The sequence below is a fragment of the Dermacentor albipictus genome, chromosome 8 (assembly GCF_038994185.2).
Source record: "Dermacentor albipictus isolate Rhodes 1998 colony chromosome 8, USDA_Dalb.pri_finalv2, whole genome shotgun sequence".
In the NCBI taxonomy this organism is placed as follows: domain Eukaryota; kingdom Metazoa; phylum Arthropoda; class Arachnida; order Ixodida; family Ixodidae; genus Dermacentor; species Dermacentor albipictus.
This window is the reverse complement of record NC_091828.1, coordinates 44,409,618-44,422,099: the sequence shown is the minus strand read 5'-3', so window position 1 is coordinate 44,422,099 and position 12,482 is coordinate 44,409,618.

The following is a 12,482-nucleotide window of genomic DNA, read 5'->3' as shown; positions in this document are numbered from 1 at the left end:
AATAACGATAATGATGAGCCTAAAGGCACATGTGCCCTATACCCACTAACGGGTATTTCCTTCGCTCTTTCCCTTCACTAAGCCATTCCGTTCACTAAGCGAATCCCTTCGCTTTTACCCTCGAAAGGTCGGCCTCACATGTGACCTCTGAGACTCGGTGTGCTGGCCGAGAACGTTTGCTTTCCGGTAGTCTTTAATCGATACGGGGCCACTTGTTCGGCTACCATGTACTTCCTGCATAGTTTCCTACAATAATTACTAGAAGAAACTCTGACGCCGTAATTGTTCAGCCACCAAGGGAATGATGGGCAGTACATCGATTTGTCTGATTTTCGCGCTTGTGGATTCAAACGTTATTGTGGCTTTGTTTATTACGCTTTATATACCTTCATCGTTCGTAAACTTCAAAGAAATCCGTGCTTTTCGACGTGTGTCAGACGTTGCTAACACGCACAGTGGATACTAATTCAATGGTTCAGCTTGCCGAAGTGGCCAAATCGAAACGCGCCAAGCATGGAGGAAGGAAAAATATAGCAGGGAACATTACGTCACGCATCCAGCCTTGGCATGCGAACGCTCCGTGAAGCCACAGTGGTGGCTCAACACGCGACCTCTTGCGTCGAGATCACGGAGCAAGAATCGAGATTTGCTGAGAGGTTTGGTTCCCAGTAGCTATGCCAATAATCCTTATTCGGTGCGCGCTTGTCCGACTGCCCTGTCGTGGCTATGCCTGCAGAGTGGGAACATTAAAACCAACCGCGCATTTCGACATGCGATCACGTGTTGGGCTATCAGGTTTCTTCAGTCACGTCGCGGTATGCTCATTCCTATCTTTTTCCCTTCCTCCGTGTTTACGGCAATGAAGGCATATAAGGCGCGATAACCAAAGCCACAAGAACGTCCGGATTCACAACCATGAAGATCACACAAATCCATGTACTTCCCATTATCATGGTGGCTGAACGATTGCAGCACGCTGGTTCCCTCTAGTAAATTAAGTAACGTATGAAACACTATGGTCCAGCCTGTGTGGGAATAATGCATGGAGGAAGGACTGGTTACTAGTTACACTAGTTACTTCGACATGCGAAGCTCTTGCGTTCCTTTTACAAGAAAGAGAGGCCTGGTTCCGGATCCTTCCTTAGAACTGTGTGGACAACGAATACCTATCAGCAAAGAGCACAAATTCCTAGGTGTCATACTTGACTACAGACTCACTTTCGTCCCCCACATTAAATATCTTAAAGAAAAATGTCTGAAAACAATGAACATAATCAAACTTCTATCCCAGACTACATGGGGTAGTGACAGAAAGTGTTTAATGAATATCTATAAGAGCCTCATTCAATCACGACTAGACTATGGTGCCGTGATCTATCATTCTGCAGCCCCGAGCGCGCTAAAGATGCTAGATCCGGTCCACCATCTACGAATCCGTCTGGCCACTGGCGAATTCAGAACGAGTCCCATACAAAGTTTATATGCAGAATCGAATGAGTGGTCTCTTCATATCCAGAGAACATACACCAGCCATGCATATTTTCTGAAAGTCCACTCAAATCCTCAACATCCCTGTTTTAATACCATTCATGACATGACATATGCTACACTCTTTCGCCATCGGCCCTCCGTAAGACAGCCTTTCTCGCTGCGTGTGAGGGAGCTTAGTGAAGAAATGCACATTCCACTCCTCGAGCTTCGCCTAATGCATCCAGCCAAGCTGCTACCTCCTTGGGAGTGGCAGCTCATACAATGTGATATATCTTTCGTGGAAGTCACAAAGCATGCTCCAGAGATTGAAATCAAGATGCATTCCCGGGAACTCCAGCACAAATACTCCTGCACGGAGTTCCACACAGACGCATCAAAGTCACACGACGGGGTGTCCTATGCAGCCGTCGGTCCATCCTTCTCAGAATCCGACGTACTGCACCCGGAAACTAGTATCTTTACGGCTGAGGCCTACGCCCTGCTGTCGGCCGTAAAGCATATAAACAAATCACAACTCCCGAAATCAGTGATATATACGGACTCCCTCAGTGTTGTGAAGGCCTTGATGTCTTTCTGTAATCATAAAAATCCAGTAGTTATTGAACTCTACTCCGCACTGTGCAAATCATATATATCTAACCAACATGTGATCATATGCTGGGTGCCTGGACATAGGGGCATCGAGGGAAACGTTCTAGCCGACCAGATGGCCATATCAATCTCATTGCATGCAGTTAACTCTACTGCTTCGGTCCCTGTCACAGACTTGAAGCCTTTTTTAAGAAGGAAACTACGAAACCACTGGCAACGCATGTGGGACGAAGAAATAAATAATAAACTGCATGTAATAAAGCCACAATTAGGTTTCTGGCCTCCTGTAACAAAATCCCGCCGGACAGATGTCCTACTCTGCCGTCTAAGAATAGGACACACTTTTGGCACACATAACTTTTTACTCACAGGAAACGAGCCTCCAACCTGTGGTAGATGCGGGGAGAGGCTGACCGTCCTCCACGTTCTACTGGAGTGTCGGGAAGCCGAATCTGAAAGAAGGAAACATTTTCTCTTAGCATACCGGCAGCAGATCCCCCTTCATCCTGTTATGTTACTTGGTCCAGAACCACTCTTTGACACCAATGCCGTCCTAGGCTTTTTGAAAGATGTTGTATTGCATGTTATTAGCCCCACACATTCGTAGCGCTTCCTCTCTTCAGAGGATGCCGCTGTGATCATTATTTTGAATAGCACATGCCTCTAGGCCCTTGTGGTTCAAGGGCTCAGGCGAGGCAGCAGTGCTCCACGTAATTTTACCATCTTATATATATTTTATATTTTGCATCACTATTCTACGATGGATTTTATTGTTTAGAGTATTCGTCATTAGTCATCGCCATAATTTTATAGCACGTAGATTTTACGCACTTCACAGCGACAATTTTTTAGGCCACTTTACAGCCAAGTCACATCTCCATAATACATCGTCAACATCACCACTTGTCATGGCGCTCTTTGGCCAAACCTGGCCCTTGCGCCATTAAACACCACATATCATCATCATCATACTTCGACATGCGATCACGTGTTGGGCTATCAGGTTTCTTCAGTCACGTCGCGGTATGCTCATTCTTATCTTTTTCCCTTCCTCCGTGTTTACGGCAATGAAGGCATATAAGGCGCGATAACCAAAGCCACAAGAACGTCCGAATTCACAACCATGAAGATCACACAAATCCATGTACTTCCCATTATCATGGCGGCTGAACGATTGCAGCACGCTGGTTCCCTCTAGTAAATTAAGTAACGTATGAAACACTATGGTCCAGCCTGTGTGGGAATAATGCATGGAGGAAGGACTGGTTACTAGTTACACTAGTTACTTCGACATGCGATCACGTGTTGGGCTATCAGGTTTCTTCAGTCACGTCGCGGTATACTCATTCCTATCTTTTTCCCTTCCTCCGTGTTTACGGCAATGAAGGCATATAAGGCGCGATAACCAAAGCCACAAGAACGTCCTAATTCACAACCATGAAGATCACACAAATCCATGTACTTCCCATTATCATGGTGGCTGAACGATTGCAGCACGCTGGTTCCCTCTAGTAAGTAACGTATGAAACACTATGGTCCAGCCTGTAGGGGAATAATGCATGGAGGAAGGAACAGTTACTAGTTACAGTAGTTACTTCGACATGCGATCACGTGTTGGGCTATCAGGTTTCTTCAGTCACGTCGCGCTATGCTCATTCCTATCTTTTTCCCTTCCTCCGTGTTTACGGCAATGAAGGCATATAAGGCGCGATAACCAAAGCCACAAGAACGTCCGAATTCACAACCATGAAGATCACACAAATCCATGTACTTCCCATTATCGTGGTGGCTGAACGACTGCAGCACCCTGGTTCCCTCTAGTAAGTAACGTATGAAACACCATGGTCCAGCCTGTAGGGGAATAATGCATGGAGGAAGGAACAGTTACTAGTTACAGTAGTTACTTCGACATGCGATCGCGTGTTGGGCTATCAGGTTTCTTCAGTCACGTCGCGGTATGCTCATTCCTATCTTTTTCCCTTCCTCCGTGTTTACGGCAAAGAAGGCATATAAGGCGCGATAACCAAAGCCACAAGAACGTCCGAATTCACAACCATGAAGATCACACAAATCAATCAGCTTGAAAGAAATAAAATCAGAAGGCAGAAGGACGCGCCGCCATGCCAAAAGGGACAGTTGGAAAAAATACATTTCCGACATTAATTCTTATACAGACGAAAGAAAAGCCTGGAACAGGGTAAACAATATAAAAGGCCGCGAAACTCATCCTCTGTCATTAGTAAACACGCAAGCAGACACTCGGACAAGCTGATTGTCTAGGAGCACATTTCGAGCACATTCCCAGTACATCTCATTATACAGATACATTCCTAAAATACCAGCGACTAGCAGAACAGCTGCAGTTGAGTCGGAAAAGAACGTCCACTGAAGCATACAATCGTCCATTTGCAATGGCTGACTTCCAGGCCTCACTGAACTGTTGCAACAAGTCCGCTCCAGGAAGTGACAGAATTATGTATGAGATGATCAGACACTCGCACCCTGAAACCCAAAAAACACCACTTTCACTCTTCAATTCCATGTTCTCTGCCGGCTACATTCCTTCCGTCTGGAAAGAAGCAATCGTAATCCCTATTCTCAAAGAGGGCAAGGACCCTTCTTTATCAAACAGTTATGGGCCTATAGCTCTGACAAGTTGTCTATGCAAACTATTTGAGAAAATGATTAGCCGTCGCCTCATCCATTTTCTTGAAAGCAACAAGATACTCGACCCCTTTCAGTGCGGTTTCAGGGAGGGTATACCCAGAACAGATCACCTTGTTCGCATCGAGACAAATACCCATGATGCCTTTGTCCACAAACAGTTTTTCCTGTCAGTATGTTTAGATATGGAAAAGGCATACAACACAACTTGGCTCTTTGGAATCCCCGTGACCTGTCTGAAATGGTAGTTCGAGGCAACTTGCTGGACGTGATTCAGAGTTACCTCTCCAATCGCACTTTCCGTGCTAGAGTTGGTAACGTTCTGTCTCGCCCATTTACGCAAGCGGCTGGTGTTCCACGAGGTGGTATGCTGAGCTGCACTCTTTTTATTGTCAAAATGAACTCGATCCAGACTTTCATACCAGGTAATATGTTTTATTCCGCATATGTGGATGACATCCAGATAGGTTTCAAATCATGTAATCTAAGTATCTGCGAGCGATAAGTACAGCATTGCATAAATAAATTGTCTAAGTGGGCTGACGAAAATGGTTTTAAGCCCTCAAAAAAGTACATACGTCCTGTTCTCTAACAAGAGGCATACTGGTGGACCCGCAATAGATCTAAATAGAGAACGGCTATCTGTGAACCATGAACACAAATTTCTAGGGATCCTTTTAGACAGTAAGCTAACCTTTGTACCACACCTGAAATATCTTAAGGCAAAGTGCCTCAAGACTATGAACCTGCTGAAGTTCTTGTCACGTACATCTTGGCGAAGCGACAGGAGATGCCTTTTGAAGCTGTACAAAAGTATAATATTAACACAGCTTGACTACGAAGCAATAGTCTATAATTCTGCTGGACCTAGTACTCTGGAAATGCTAGATCCTATTCACCGCTTAAGCATCCGCCTTGCTACAGGCGCCTTTAGGACTAGCCCTGTGCAAAGCCTCTACGTCGAATCAAAGGAATGGGCATTGCACTACCAAAGGACATCTTTAACTTTATCCTACGCCCTGAAAGTTAACTCAGATGTTAAACATCCTTGTCATTCTACTATATGCGACTTGTCCACTGCTAGGCTGTTTCGTAACCGCCCAGCCACTAGGCCTCTTCTGTCCCTCCGGTTGGAAGCACTCTCCGAAAATAAAGGGGTTCCTCTTTTACACAATGGCCTCATGGCTCCTACACGGCTTCCACCGCCTTGGGAGTGGCAGACTATCCAATGTGACATCTCTTTCTTAGAAATATCGAAACGAGCCCCAGAGGCACACATATATTCGCATTTTCTGGAACATAAGGAGGAGTACTCATGTGATGTATTTTACACAGATGCTTCGAAGTCTCCAGCTGGTGTTGCTTACGCAGCTCTGGGACCCTCATTTTCAACATCTGGAGCACTAAACTCACACACCAGTATCTTTACAGCGGAAGCATACGCTATACTTAAGGCTATTCAAGACATACGGCTCACAAATATCGCTAAGGCTATTGTCTTCACAGACTCATTAAGTGTAGTGAGAGCCCTAATTAGCCTACGAAAACACAAGAACTCCGTTTTGAATGAACTATATGCCTTGTTCTGCTCTGCAAATGTGTGCAACCAAGTGACCGTGTTATCGTACCTGGCCACAGTGGTATAGAAGGGAATTGGGCTGCTGACGAAATGGCTACGTCAGTGAGCTTTAGCGACAAAGATGGAAATATCCCCTTTCCTGCAACAGACATAAAGCCCCTTCTGCGCTGTAAATTGAGGAATCATTGGCAAGAAGAGTGGGATACACAAACATTGAATAAGTTACACATTATCAAACCAAATTTGCGGAATTGGATAAGTGACAAAACAGAACGGTACAAGGAAGTAATTCTTTGCCGATTAAGGATAGGCCACACATACGGCACCCACTCTCATCTCTTGTCTGGGCGCGATCCTCCAACTTGTGTTAAGTGCGGCAATAATCTCACTGTCCTCCATGCTCTTATTGAGTGCCCTGCAATAGAAACAGAGGGGAAAAAGTATTTCCCTGCTGCATATCGCGAGAATTTACCCCTTCACCCTGCATTTTTTCTTAGCGATGAACCTCTTTTTAATCTGCAAACAGTCTTAGAGTTTTTAGCCGAAATGGACACCCTGAAAATCATCTGGCCAGGCAACTTTTAAGCACACGACTAACAGCCCTGCATTCAAGGGCTCTCTTGAAACTCTGGTGTCAGTGTTATGCTTTATTGCACCATGTTTTAACGAAAGCCCATTGCCATAGCCCACATCACTGCCTAGTCACCGTCATTATTTTATCACCTATATATTCTACGCCACTTAGACCTACAGGTTTTGGACCCTTTTACAGCCATGTCACATCTACCATGAGGAATTCATTGTGCACGCCACCCATAGTACATCGTCAACATTACCACTTGTCATGGCGCTCTTTGGCCAGACCTGGCCCTTGCGCCATAAAACACCACACATCATCATCATCATCATCATCATCATCACTAAGCTCTGGTAACGGCACGTTAGGTGTGTTTGCGGGGAGGGAGGGGGCTTCGGCATCGCTCGGGGGAGGGGGCTAAGACAACCCCCCCCCCCCCCCCCCGTAGTCGGCACCTATGCATATGTTTGCAAAGTTCGAGCGGGAGGTGGTGCGTTATATACCTGGACCTGCGCGCCTTTCCAGATTGGCTTCCAGAAGGCAGTTCCCTTTGTACAGAACGCGTAGCAGCTCTACCACTTCCGCAGGTGGACCCTTGTCTTTCAACTTATATCACAGGCTGTCCAGCAGCGCCATTCATATGCCTTCCCTGCATCAAGGAAAGGGGCCCACTGTTCCCGCCCTTTGTAGCCGTCCCAGTTACGTCCAAATAAATCTCAAGGAGGGATGAGAATGACGATAAAACCACGGTCCTGCGATATTTTTCATCTGGTCATGAAACCCCCCTGAAAGTTTCATATAGGGACAAAAGGTGGCCCCAGACGCGCTAGAGTAAGAAGAAGGTAAGGATTGTAAAGATTACCAGAGAAGGAAAACAGAGATGTGTACAAGAATGCTAGAAGGAAAACCATTGATAGCACACCTGAGTAACTCAAGCATGCTAGGTGACGATTTGACCCCGCCCGTTTCAAAGGGGATGCCAATAGATCATCATCATCATCATCATCATCATCATCATCATCATCGGTGGACAATCTGCCGCGCCAGATGGCCGGGCTGCGCGATCATGCAAATCTTTCGCGGGAAAGGCGCCTCGTCCACATTTATTTCAGCATGTTTGTAGAGTGAACATGCAAAGGGAACTTTAGGAAAAATATTTTAATGTACGATGCGTTTGTGTTCAAATTATACACGCTACCGTTTTATGATTGACGTCGCCCCCCTCCCCCTTCCTTGCACATACTGTTTCCTTCGGTTGTCTCTGCGCTTTGTATAGTTAGCTAGTTGTAAGTCAGTGATTTGGTTCGCTAGTTCAGTGTGTTAGTTATTAGTTGATTACTAAGTAAGTTACTTATATTTGCATGGTTAGATATTATGGTTAGGAAGGAGTGAATAATTTTGTTATGTATATAATTTGCTTAATCAGTTAGTTAGCTAGCTTTGTTAGTTTGATTAGTTATTTCGTTTTGTTAGTTACCTTATTTATTCAGTTAGTTTAGTTGGTGTATTAGTTACTAATATGTTTTTAGCTTATTGGTTAAGTCAATTGGCTTTGTTGCTGCAGTTTGTTACGTTACCTATATTTTAGTTTAGTTAATGTATATATGTAGTTGTCAGATTAGTAAGTCTGGTTAGTCAGTCAATATTCGATAATTAGTTTAGTAATTGCATGTTCGTTTGGTTAGTTAATGAGTTGGTTAGCTTTGTTAGTTTCGTGATTACATATTTGTTTGGTTGGGTAATCAGCTGCTTAGCAGTTTGTTTGAAACGCAATTTTTGTTAACGAGCAATGACAAAAGTGCGACGTGAACTTTCTGTGTAGTTGGTTTCTAACGATGGAGTAGTTGAAGTGTACAATTCGAATTATGAATAAGCCGCCATTGAGAATGCAGTTGAACCTGGAAATGAAACAAGGCGTTGTAGTTACGAAATTGTTCGCGTTTAAGTTACTGAACACTATACAGAAAAAGGGTGACGATTTGCAAGTTGTATCGACAATAGTCAGACGCCGAAACAGGCAGTCGACCCTTGCGCAATAGCGAACGTACGCATAGAACGCCTGTGGCGTCCGTTCGGCATCTGCTCCAGTCTACCTTCTATTAGCCCCGAGAATTAGGAGTGGCGCCCTCTCGCGAGTGACGTCACGGCCAGGACGCCGCTCGCTCCGGCTCGCTCGGCTGCCGCGCGCGCTCGTTCCCTTCGTGTATGCTTGCGGTATGGGTGGCTCAAGCCGTACGTATTGAAGAATACGTCGGCTTCTTTCAGCTGCCATACCTTAACCACAGTTTCCTCTTCAAAGACGTGTGAGTCGAGAAACTTTGCGGCTTGGATATCGCAAGCTAAGTAGCGTTAAAGGGGTCTACTAGGTTTTGCAATGCATATATGCGCCGTGTCTATCGGTAAATTTTGACTAAAAAAAGAATATCTGCAAATTCAACGCGCGAAGTTGTGTGTGATGCTTCGCTAAACACTTAACATTCCTTTAGTATTTAGCTATGAGAGGCATTGCATTTTACGTGGAAGAAAAATTTGGTAATTGGCGTCAACATGTTATCCGATGTTAGAAAGACACTGCCCAGCGAAGCTGTCATCACGATTCCTATTACTCTGGTGTGTTGTTCTATTCAAATATGGCCATTCATTGTTGCGTAAAAAAATAGTTAGGCGCGCATTTCTTATGAAAAAGTTTGCTGCTACTTTCATCCCCCTCTGAAACAGGCCTCCAAAAAACGAATTGCCCATGGCTGCTAACACGACGGCGCGTCATGTAGAGTATTTACATAGTTAATTCACAAACACCATAGTAGCAATCACCTGAGAGAAAAGTTTCGTTGTTAAGATCGAGAGCCACTCAATTGAAAGTGATGAAATGTTTCATAGTGGCCCTCAGTAGCCTTTATCGACAATAAGGCACACCCCTGATCACGTAACCGTAGCAATCGACTGTCCGTATGGCGAGGCACGCTATGTTCGCGAAACCCATCAGTTCACTACAACTTCGAATTAAAACCATAAAGCATTTTTTACAGCGCCAACTGGAATGGCTGAAGTATTCTCGAGCTACTACACCGCAGCTTAGATTGCCTGCAAAAGGAAAATTCAAGCACCTTCTGTCTCACGATGTCTCGATCCAGCGTTATTTAATTATACAAACGGATAACAATTCGCTTCGTCGGTACATAAATTAAGGCTAAATTAAGTTTGCTCCAATCCAGCCGCAAACATTCATAAAGAAAGCACCACAAGCCTTGCATATACTTTCACTTGATTTCTGACCCTCCACCGGGGGAATTTCGATATCTTGAATATGTCCCATACTATTAGTCATTGACGCTTCGACGTCTTTCTGGCTGCAGCTATGCGGTCCAGCAGGCATGCTTCACTAAAAAAGTTGGGCCGAGCAGCCTGTGTCAGTTCGCCAAACAGATTCGTCATGTATATTCCTCAAGCAACAAGCACCAGTAAATTTCTCAAGTGAGTTTGATTTGATTTGATTTATTAATTTCCATTTACACACACACACATGTGCAGAGGAGTGGTAAATGGAGGTGGATGAGGGAAAAAAGCCGCACAGACGCGGCTTGAGGTAGCCTCACCCCCTTAGGTACAATATGGCTGCATGGGGTAACACATCAAACGCCATATAAATTACATTTATATAGTGGCCATAAAACATTGCAGTTATACAATATATGAAAGAACAGTAAAATATTTCCACAATAACAATGCAAAACACACTGCGGCATTGAAATAAATAAATGATATACACTAGGTAACATAGACAAAAAAAGAGGAACATAACATACATTATTAATCATTAACAAACGCGCTCTAAAGAGGTGAGTTGAACGTGTAGCACGGTAAAGGGAATATATATTGGTACATTCCTAATTGCACTCTGTAAATAGCTGTAAGCCTTCATTAACTTTACTTCAAGTTTCCGCCGCTTAAAAAAAATAAACACGTGAAGAACCGCCTAATGTTGACAAGCAGGTAAAGAAGCAAGTGAGGCGTGTAGAATCTAAGCTCCAGTATTAGTTAAGTCCCCGTGCTACTGCCGAGCGTTTCTGTGAGGAAATGCAAAAATTCGATATTATACCATGAATTACTCGTCGTGAGCAAACCTGTTTTAGCGGAAAAAAATCAACGTGACTGCTGTAGAAGTCATATATAGCCAACTTTGTGACATACTTGTTGCAGGGCGGCAGGTTTGGTATCATAACTGGATTCCTATAGGCTATGCTTTTGCGATTGTCTATCCGCGTATGAAAAAACCCGCAATGGGCTGGTCTGCGTCGCTTCGGCTGGCACTGTAGCGTTGCCTTCGAGAGCTGCATTGTTGTCTAAGAAATTAGCTCTTTGAATAAATGTTCTCAAAGGAAGGCGTCGTAAAAATATATTTGAGACGACCACCATAAGTATTGGCGGCGAGGAGTTACGGAGTCGCCCTCTATCGGAAGCGCCTCGCTGGCGTAGTATGAGGGATCACGTGGCGCGCTCCTCATAGGTTTTGCTGTCAGCGCTCACTGAAAACACCACGCGCGAGCTCTCCCTTAAGTACTTTCGAAACGAGAGAAGTTTCTTACTGTCTAAATAATAATCTTGGGCAAACTGAAAGCACACAATCGTTTACAGTCGCTATCTCTTTACCGAATACGTACAGTGAACGCCACTGCGCGCGGTCGCCGCGATGGAGTCAGCCGAACCGGCTTCTTGCGTGAAAAGTAGGTAAACGCTGAGAGCAAACTATGTGAAACATGTTCTTATAGTGTTTGTATAACTAAATGGAGCGTAATAGAATGAAGCCTCAATGCAGCGATCACGCAGATTCGCAGCGACCGAGTGCGCGTCTGCATGCTTGTCCGCGCACTGTTTCGCTTTCTCCGCGCGTGCGTTTTCGCACCGTGCCATGAGCTTTAGGCCGCAGAATATGAGCATTTGACAGTATATAAGCAACCATTGTTGCGTGGGCGCTATCAGAGCTGTTCAAAAATAATTTCATTGTAGAGACTTCGATGCCTACGGGGACTGTGATGTGCCGTCGCGACGATTCAATCTTTTTTTTTTCTTCAAAATTCTGTGACCTTTCGATACTATTTCTCGAGTTGCGTCGCACTGTATGTTTATCGGCGTTCTCAGCGTGCAATTTCCCGCTGCTCCTTTTTTGTAATCCAGTGCATTAATTCATAACACAAACATGACCATATGCCATGCTTTCTTTAAATGTGCTTCTTACCGCTGCCTTTCCACTCCACTGAACTTGCCAGTATCTATAGTATCGACAAGTTCATAGACCAAACCGTCATGACATTAGTCGGGCAGCGGACTCGGCCGTGCGTCTCAGTGCGCGTTTTCAGAACATCGCAGACCGGGCGCCGTAGCAGAAATCTTCCTCGCGTCGATCTGTGCTTGCTGCATACCCGAGTTGTAGCCGATAACTGTTTGCCGGTTTTTTGTTTCGCGAGCCAAGCTTCACACAGTTTCTTGTCTTGCGGCTACGTTTGAATAAGGCTGACGCCGGCCTCCGTTACGTGCGTCCGGCCCTGCGGCACCGAGCAGTAGCCTACCATGCCGCGCGCC